The following is a 10,034-nucleotide window of genomic DNA, read 5'->3' on the forward strand; positions in this document are numbered from 1 at the left end:
GGGCCTCCAAGCCCTCCGTTTCTTCCTCTCCTGACGTCCCCAACAGTACCCTTCCACCGACACTCTCATTTGTTAGGCCAAACTGTTCCTTACCCTTAACAATTTCTCCTTCAAATCCTGCCACTTCCTCCCAGACGAAAGGGGTAGCCATGGGCACACGTATGGGCCCCAGCTATGCCTGTCTCTTTGTTGGCTACGTAGAACAGTCAATCTTCCATAATTACACCGGCACCACTCCCCACCTCTTCCTCCGCTACATTGATGACTGCATTGGCGCCACCTTGTGCTCCCGTGATGAGGTTGAGCAATTCATCAACTTCACCAACACATTCCACCCTGATCTTAAATTTACCTGGACCACCTCTGACACCTCCCTCCCCTTCCTGGACCTCTCCATATCCATTAATGACAACCAACTTGACACTGACATTTTTTTCAAACCCACCGACTCCCACAGCTACCCTGGATTACACCTCTTCCCACCCTACCTCTTGCAAAAATGCCATCCCGTATTCCCAATTCCTCTACCTCCGCCCTATCTGCTCCCAGGAGGACCAGTTACAACACAGAACACACCAGATGGCTTCCTTCTTTAGAGAACACAATTTCCCTTCCCACGTGGTTAAAGATGCCCTCAAACGCATCTCGTCCACATCCCGCACCTCCACCCTCAGACCCCACCCCTCCAACCGTAACAAGGACAGAACGCCCTGGTGCTCACCTTTCACCAAACGAACCTTTGCATAAACCAAATCATCCGCTGATATGTCCGCCACCTCCAAAAACACCCCACCATCAGGGATATATTTCCCTCCCCACCCATTTCCGCCTTCCGCAAAGACCGTTCCCTCTGTGACTACCTGGTCAGGTCCACGCCCCCCTACAACCCACCTTCCCATCCTGGCACCTTCCCCTGCCACCGCAAGAACTGCAAAACCTGCACCCTCACCTCCTCCCTCACCTCCATCCAAGGCCCTAAAGGAGCCTTCCACATCCATCAAAGTTTTACCTGCACATCCACTAATATCATTTATTGTATCTGTTGCTCCCGATGCGGTCTCCTCTACATTGGGGAGACTGGGCGCCCCCTAGCAGAGCGCCTTCGGGAAATCTCCGGGACACCCGCACCAATCAACCACACCGCCCCGTGGCCCAACATTTCAACTCCCCCTCCCACTCTGCCGAGGACATGGAGGTCCTGGGCCTCCTTCACCACCGCTCCCTCACCACCAGACGCCTGGAGGACCCCACCCCCACTCTCCTCTAGCTTATCTCTCCACCCTTCAGGCTCTCTGCCTTTATTCCTGATGAAGGGCTTTTGCCCGAAACGTCGATTTCGAAGCTCCTTGGATGCTGCCTGAATTGCTGTGCTCTTCCAGCACCACTAATCCAGAAGCTGGTTTCCAGCATCTGCAGTCATTGTTTTTACCTTTTACAAGTTTTCAATGGCAATACAATTCTGCTGCTGTTGATAGTCCAAAGTATTCCAAATGTTTACATGAGCCATACAGAGTTAAACTCAACTGTTTAGATCCAACAATTGACCATTCTTAAAATGTTTGCTTCACATTGACTGGATAATTTCAGTGACTGGCCAATAACCATAGTCAGTTACCTCAGCCAATGGGCAGTCCTTGATTCACATTTCTTTTTCACAATCTGCATGACTATATGTATCAAATCAAGCATATTTTTACTGATTATTACTGCTGGGGGAACAATTACCAGACATAATTACTTTACTGTTCTGTGAAAATAGATTCTCACTGGTTTACATACCATATTCGCACGCATGCACAAAACACATAACAACAAATGTTATGTATTTTAATTCCCTACCACCTGGAATCTTCTGGTAACTGGAATTTCTGACAGCTCAATTTTTTTTAAGACAGTCTCTTGCAGTGTTCAGATAATACATTCTTTAAAAACAGCTAATATTGCTTATAATAGTAGATCATCGATCTCCACAAGTTGTTCTTATGTTTTATATTGAAAATATTAAATTATTGGATCAGTTTTGGTTATTGCATGTGAACAAAGATATAATGCTTGGAGCAATGATTAGGCAAACTGGCAACTCGATGTCTTTGAAATGCTGGTCCTATGGTCATGGCGTTAGTTTTGGTTTCAGCCTGGTCTTCAGTTATGGCAGTCTCACTGCCACGCTCTGCTGAACACAGATCCTTGACTCTCCAGTTTCATCCTGTCTCCCCTCAACCTCCTCAGAGGCACAGCATTGTGAGGAACCACTGTCTGAAATGGTTAACTGATGATCAGTTGAGAAATCACCCAACCCACTGCTGACAACATATGAACCTTAACGTACTTTGAAACCCAAAGGCAGGACTAGGACTTGGCCATCCAGAGACACATCAACTGGCATTTTTGATTAAATAGCATTGTCCTTGCCCGAGTAAACCAGATAAGCAATATTCAGGTTTTGATAGGTATTGATGCATAAACACTATTCCTCATTTCACATTGTGTTATTTCAATCTCAGCTATGCCATTGTATGAAAAAGGCAAAGAGATAGGGAAAGAAATATGAATGATGGAACCAGGTACCACCACTCTCACACATTGTTTAATGCCCGGTGAGCAGGATGAGAAGGCCTGAGAAAAGCTTTTGATTTTGAAAGTAGGTGTAAAGGATGAGTTAGATTTGCTGATGATATTCAACAGCTGCCTGACATTGGATAAGTCCAGTGATGGGTGACTCAGATTCCTGTACGTGCTGAAGACGGCAGTCAACTTGTTTTTCTGTACTTGCAGCTCGTTACACTGAATGAGAGAGAGTTTTGTTCCGAATCACTGGACTTCCCCTTGGACTGGAATCACGGACAGTTCCAGGAACTAACCAAAGCCTCCAGGCCAGCTGTTGCTTGAGGAGTCCCTGACAGGCAGAAGGGTGTCAGGCCTATTGTTTTTTCCCCTTCCTTTTTCATCTTTTAATTTACTTAATAAATGTTCATATTTAAGTAAATTTATGTTGTCATAATTACTTTTAACCCAATCCAAAGAATTGTTTGGATAGACTTTTTGATCCAATGCAGTAGGTTAAGGTTAGATATGTGTAATATGTAATGTCAGCAGCAAGTTGATCAACTGATCATCATTTCCCCTCTATTTTGTGTTCCAGACAATGATTCTTCTCTTTAGATTCAAATCTGTTAGAATCCAGCGATAAGTTAGCTCCATGTTTGTCTTAGTAAACTCTCAGTCCACATCTGAGAAGGCATGAGACAGTTGAAAGGCACTAGCTTCCACTGTAGATCAATTAACAGAGAAGCAATTCCTGTCAAAAAGCAGTGATTATCACCCTGCCTGCCTTCACTCTCCATCAAAGAATGGTATCACTTCCTTTGAAAGCAAGGGTCAAACTAAAAGAGATGGAAGCAGTTGAAAAGTGCATTAGCAATAAAGATCAAGGCTAAAGTCGGAGTGGTGTAAATTATTAATTCTTGTATTATCAATTGGTTTTATTAATACTCCACATGCGGTGTTTTCATTGGTCTGCAGGATGTATTCTGTGCCATCGAAGTGCACTGCCTTTGATTAAACATACACATTTAAATTAGCCAGTAATGAATGATCCTCCTCTTGCAGTCCCACTGAACAACAATGAAATGAAGTCTGTGAGAGCAGCAGAAAATCAGATCCAGGCAGAAAAGTTTAAATCGTGATTAATCTGCATTTAAAAGAGTAATGAAATTAAAGACTGATGTCCATTTCACAACCAGATGTACTGTTTTCTGAATGACTAACACACTTTAAAATGCTTCACAGGAAAATTAAATAAAACCAAGAAGTTCCACCGTGTTGTATGAAGGTCATGTATTAACAGTCAGGCAGTATATGACCAAGATGGCATGTTATTGCAGTCACAGAGATTGCAGACAAAGGAGCAGCAAAAGAAAGAATACTCTCTTGAGTAACTTTGATGTAGCTGTTCTTCGAACTCTTTGACAAGAAGATTATCAAAGACTCACCCACGCAATGATTTGCCAGTCAGCCTCCTGCGTTGACGTAATCTTTAGCCTTTAACCGCAAAATCGTTCCTGCAGCAACAATCCCTTACTAATGCTAGTTATCTGAAACTGTGAGGGATTCAGAAATGGATATGCTGACAGGCTTATGTATGGGAAGAATTTGCTGTGAAGCACCAACATGGACTCATTAAGATGAATGACAAATTGTTTTGCCTTCGATGCCAAATCATTCTATGTGTCAGATGTAAAAGCCATAGGATGCATTTAAAAACATCAACTTCTCATTTCATTGGAAACATTTTCAGCTCCCTTCTCGAACACTGGGGGACATGTGGAACCCAATATCTTTTGGGGGATGGTGGGGTGAAAATGGCTGAATAACCTGCTAGGAATAGAGTGTGGAGATCCTGCTGATCATACAGCAGGGCTTCTCTCATTGTTCCATCCAGCAGCTTTCTAAATTGACAACCTGCAGTATAAACACAGACAAGAGGGAATCTCATTTCACCTTGTAAGTGAATCAAGGACTTCAGCAATTCTGCAAAGAAATGTTTTTAAAAAGCAGGCTAAGACTAGTTCCTGTAACCATCATGGATTAGCAGAACTGCTTGAACATATTTTGCCAAGCATCAGTCCCTGTTTGCTATCTCAATGAACACGCAGTTCCTGTTATGGCAGCAAATCCTTTCAGCAGGGTTTGCAAATCGAATGGAAAATTCAACTGCTTAGCCCTCCCAGTCAGAAAGCTCAACTCTAGTCTCCAATTGTCCCTAATAACTGCACATCAAGATTAATTAAAACAATCACATGCCAGGATTAAGGGCTAAGTACAATTGATATATAGTTACTAGAATCAAATGGTTTTTTTTAACTAAAAACAAGTACCAGTTAATAAACTGGCTAAATAATTCAGCCAGTTCAGGAGTCAGGGTTTTCCCCCAAAAAAGAAGCAGAAATCAAAAGCAACAGTAACACACTGACTGTAGGACCAGCCAGCGCAGAGGCTGTGCTCTAAACTGAGGAATTTCTAAATCTCCTGGTCATATTTTTCTCTTTTTTTTCTCTTAAACCCCCACACTACCACAGTTAGGCAGTAGTGCTTATATTTACCCTGGCACCCACATTGTGTGTGTGCACATGTGAGACACAGTGAAAGACAACAGGTAAGAATCAAATGTCTTTTTTTTCTCTTTTTTTCTTCTTTTTTCAGTGAAAGACACAAAGTGCTCCCTCCTGTGTATTTTTTTTTCTTTAAATTTAACCCCCACACTACCACCTAAGTGCGGTAGTGCTTATTTTATCCCCAGCACCCATGGTGTGTGTGTGCAGGTGTGAGACACAGTCAAAGACACAAAGTACACCAATCTTTATTCAATTTCCACCACCAGGAAGATAGGAAAACACCCGGGTGGCCAGTGACAAACACTGCCCTTCACAAAAAGGTAATGCTGTGTGATCAAAAATAGTTCATGTGATGTGTAGGCACAGCTAGGATTTGAACCCCAAATTTCACTGTTTACCAAGCTAGTACTTTAACCAACTAAGCCAGAACATCATGTTGACACTCCTGTTTATTTTACCGGGTGCCCAAAGATCAGGAGCGTGGGACTGAAGTGCAGCCAAAAACAGAGGAGAAGGTTTTTCAGGAAATCAAAAAGGGGGGGAATCAAATGTTAAAAGGACTTGTCACAAGTTGGTTGGTTGCTGGTTAATGGGCTCTTGATCAGATGGGCCAATGGGCTGAGAAGTGGCAGATGGAGTTTAATTTAGATGAATATGAGGTGTTACATTTTGGGAAAGCAAATCTTTGCAGGACTTATTCTCTTAATGGTAAGGTCCTGGGAAGTGTTGCTGAACAAAGCCACCTTGGAGTGGGAGGTTCATACTTGGAGTCGCAGGTAGATAGGATAGTGAAGAAGGAGTTTGGTATGCTTTCCTTTTTTTGGTCAGAGTATTGAGTACAAGAGTTGGGAGGTCATGTTGCAGCTGTACAGGACATTGGTTAGGCCACTGCTGGAATATTGCGTGCAGTTCTGGTTTCCTTCCTATCGGAAAGATATTGTGAAACTTGAAAGGGTTCAGAAAAGATTTACAGGGATGTTGTCAGGTTTGGAGGATTTGAGAGGCTGAACAAGCTGGGGCTGTTTTCCCTGGAGTGTTGGAGGCTGAGGGGGTGACCTTTAGAGGTTTATAAAATCATGAGGGATATGGATAGAATAAATAGACAAAGTCTTTTCCCTGGGGTCGGGGTGTCCAGAACTAGAGGGCAGAGGTTTAGTGTGAGAGGGGAAAGATATAAAAGAGATCTAAGGGGCAACTTTTTCTCACAGAAGGTGGTACATGTATGGAATGAGCTGCCAGTGGAAGTGGTGGAGGTTAGTATGATTGCATCATTTAAGAGGCATCTATCTGGTTGGGTATATGAATAGGAAGGATTTGGAGCGACATGGGGCGGGTGCTGACAGGTGGGACTAGATTGGGTTGAGGTATCTGGTCGGCATGGACAAGTTGGACTGAAGGATTTGTTTCTAAGCTGTACATCTCTATGACTCTATAGAATTCTAGCAAACTCTAACTATAGAAGCCTAACTATAACAATAACTTGGCTAGGCTAAGGGGAGGCTGGTTTTGTTGCACACAGAATCATAGAATCCCACAGTGTGGAAGCAGGCCACTGAGTCCACACCAACCCTCCGGAGAGCATCCCACTCCCCTATCCAGCCATGTATTTCCATGGCTAACCCACCTTGTCTGTACATCCTGGACACTATGGGCAATTTGGCATGGCCAATCCACCTGACCTGCATAACTTTGTAGAAGGAAACCAGAGGACCTGGAGGAAACTTAAGCAAAAATGGAGAGTACATGCACAATCCACACAGGCAAGCCCAAGGGTGGGATCAAACCAAGGTCCCTGGTGCTGTGAAGCAGCTGTGCTAAGCACTGAGTCATTATGCAATTATCCTGTCCTTTCAGGGTTTGCTGGGACTGGGTTGAAATTGAGTGGGAAATCCTTAAAGTATTCAACTGGAGCATAGAATATTGTATGAATTAAACATGGGCTGAATTGTTCCATAGTTTGGCAATGTATTTTCTGAGACTCATGGTGAGCAGTCTGTTGTGGCCTAAGTCAACTTCCCTCACACTTCTGTTCTTCAGCTCAATGCTTATACAACCAGCCTCTCCGGCACACGCCTCCCAGTCTCACCTGGTGGACAGGTGACCAAGAGAGATTCAGTGTTTTATTTGCCCCCAGATTGTCTATGGGCACCATAACACCAGGCACAGCCAAATTAGACAGACATAGAGTCCGTGGGTCAGTGCAACGTCCAGGGTCAAATACAGTGTCAAAAATCGCGGTGCTGGCAAAGCACAACAGGACAGGCAACATCCGAGGAGCAGGAGAATCAAGGTTTCATGCATAAGCTCTTCATCACTTCCCCCAGGGTCAAATAAAGTGCACAGCAATGACCAGAAGAAGGTTAATGACCTTCTACATTCCACAAGGGTAGATGCTGCCCATATATTCTCTGTGGCTTCACACTCACAGGGCCCACCACTCACTCAAACTCTGCCACGGCACAAACCTCTCAGCATCTTCAACCTCTCCACCTCTTGCCATTGCATACACCAGGTGTACCCATGGGCTCCTAGCTGCCTCATTCCCACTAACCTGTCCTTGCCTCTGTGCTTCTTATTTGTTCATGGGGGACACCTCAGCATCTCTCCTGCTTCAACATTGCAGCACTGGAAGATCCAACTAAAGGACCACAATGAGCCAGACTTCCATTATCTTTGAAACAGACTCAAGAAGAGTACATTCCTTCATGGTTTTCTTTGTGCTTTTGAACATTAATTTTCATGTTTAAATTAACCTCTCACCAGGCCATTTACATACTGCATTAATGAGGCAGGTAAGGCAAAAAGCCATTTCCCAGTTTTTGATGACAACTTGGATCAATCTCATTGACACGAAAGTGTATTCTGTGACACATTACAAGCACACTCCAGTTACTGTGTTATCCAAATACAAATCACCAATTCTTTGCTTTTATCAATTAGGAGATTAATCTGCATTTCTGAATTGCCATTGCATTTCCGTGGCATTGGAAGCCATTTCTGACACCAGCAGCCCACCAAATTCCCCTTAAAAGCCCAGATTTGTTCTCTCTCTTTATCATTGTTTATCTGTCCTCAGCCACCTTATGTATGGCTGTGTAGCTTAGAGACTCATTCACACAAACATTGCTTGAGCGTTCCAATTCAAGTGAGCTTTACCCTTGAAGCTGGACAGATCTACAGAGCACACCGAATAAACACATCGCATCTACAAGTCAAAATGCAGAATTGACTTTAACAATCCATACGTTTTTGAATTGTATGAAATTACTGCTCTCAGGTCTTCATATCCAGAAAAAATTGTGGTCTGTCAGAAGTGCTTCCTTGGTTTGAATTGATGTCACTTGCTTCTGTAGTGTGATGTGTGTCTTATTTTTAATGGGGTTGAGCTCACACCATTCTTCCATAATATGAAAGAGAGAGATAAAGCATATCTCCTGGAAGCTGGTTTATGAGTATTCATTCAAGAGGGTAAACATGTATATTTTCATATTAAAACTATCTTTCAAACAAACTGTCGACCAATTCTGCATCTTCACAGAATAAGTTTTGCTTTATTAGAAATCAATAATTTTGCATTTACTAAAGAAACCTACTTGATGAATCATTATATTCTAAAGTGAAAGTGAGGACTGCAGATGCTGGGGATCAGAGTCAAGATCAGAATGGTGCTGGAAAAGCACAGCAGCTCAGGCAGCATCCAAGGAGCAGGAAAATCAACGTTTCGGGCAGGAGCCCTTTATCAAGGAACGTGATTTTCCTGTTCCTCGGATGCTGCCTGACCTGCTTTGCTTTTCCAGCACCACTCTAATCTTGACTCTGATTCCCAGCATCTGCAGACCTCACTTTCACCTAGTTGATCTTAACCTTACTGCGGATCCTCTTGCAAGGATGCCTACCTTGAAAAAGTTCTCTTCCTCTCTACAAAGATCTCAGTGAGTCTCTCTCTCACTGCAATGCCCAGGTCATCTCCTCTGCTCTGAAGCTCATTATAGTCTAACCTAGGAAAGCATATGATTAACCATATTAGAAACAGTGTGAAATAATTACATTTAGGTGGTAACCTTGGAATAAGGGGACTAGAGATTCTCCCATCTCAGTTATAATATTGTAACTTGGGGGTCAGAGGAACTTTATGTTAGTAGTGACCAAGTTTGCCTTCACCATTGACATTTTTGATTGTACCTCCTTCCAGGGTAGAATACAGATCTTTTGCAGTAACACTGCCAAAATCACTAAATTAAATCCTCATCCTGTACCCAATTGTGACTGAAATCTTATAATTGTTATTAATTGTTTATTTTTTCAATCATTACAAAGCTGGATTGAATTACCATTTTTCAAGGTGAAGATTAAGATGTTTTGATTTGAATGAAAGAGAACTGCCTGAATGCACTTAAAATTTGCATGTATTGAAGAATATATTTATAGGTGATCAGTTAGCTGCAGAGCCACACTGAAAAGACTAACTCAGTCTAATACAGCCTGACGTTTGCTACTTCAGTACAAAGTGTGGTTTGATAATGACATGGACTGAAGATATGTTCCCAAAAGGCAGTCTATGCTTAATTTAAATATTATATCATTTTGAAATTGGGCTTACTACATTCTATATATCGAGAAACGTATGTTTCAAGACACACCGTGGAGACATCAACATGGATCTAAGGTAGGTGTAACAAACAATAGAGCAAATGTAACAATAGAGATGATCCCAGTGGGATAGAGCATATCCTTGGTACAAAGTGGAACTTCTGGTCACCGGGAAATTCATGACTTCACTTGTAAAGTACAGGAGTTTTATATGGAGGCGAAGAAAACAAGCCTTCTGCACCAGCCCAGACCAAAAAGCCTCTTCGATATGATATGCATTTCAGAATTATCTCCAGTATTTATTATCACGACCTAGACATTGGCAGTAGT

The 10,034-nt window shown here is 42.7% G+C and overlaps 1 long non-coding RNA gene across 1 annotated transcript in view; it reads right to left on the minus strand.

Moving 5' to 3' along the window:
* The window catches only part of LOC122561667, a 105,212-nt gene extending 101,113 nt beyond the window's left edge, over positions 1 to 4,099 (minus strand). Inside the window, exon 1 of the long non-coding RNA XR_006315082.1 lies at positions 3,993 to 4,099. This is a non-coding gene — a long non-coding RNA (uncharacterized LOC122561667). The remainder of the gene's footprint in view (positions 1 to 3,992) is intronic.
* Between the last annotated feature and the right edge of the window lie 5,935 nt (positions 4,100 to 10,034).

Source organism: Chiloscyllium plagiosum, chromosome 23 (assembly GCF_004010195.1).
Source record: "Chiloscyllium plagiosum isolate BGI_BamShark_2017 chromosome 23, ASM401019v2, whole genome shotgun sequence".
NCBI lineage: Eukaryota > Metazoa > Chordata > Chondrichthyes > Orectolobiformes > Hemiscylliidae > Chiloscyllium > Chiloscyllium plagiosum.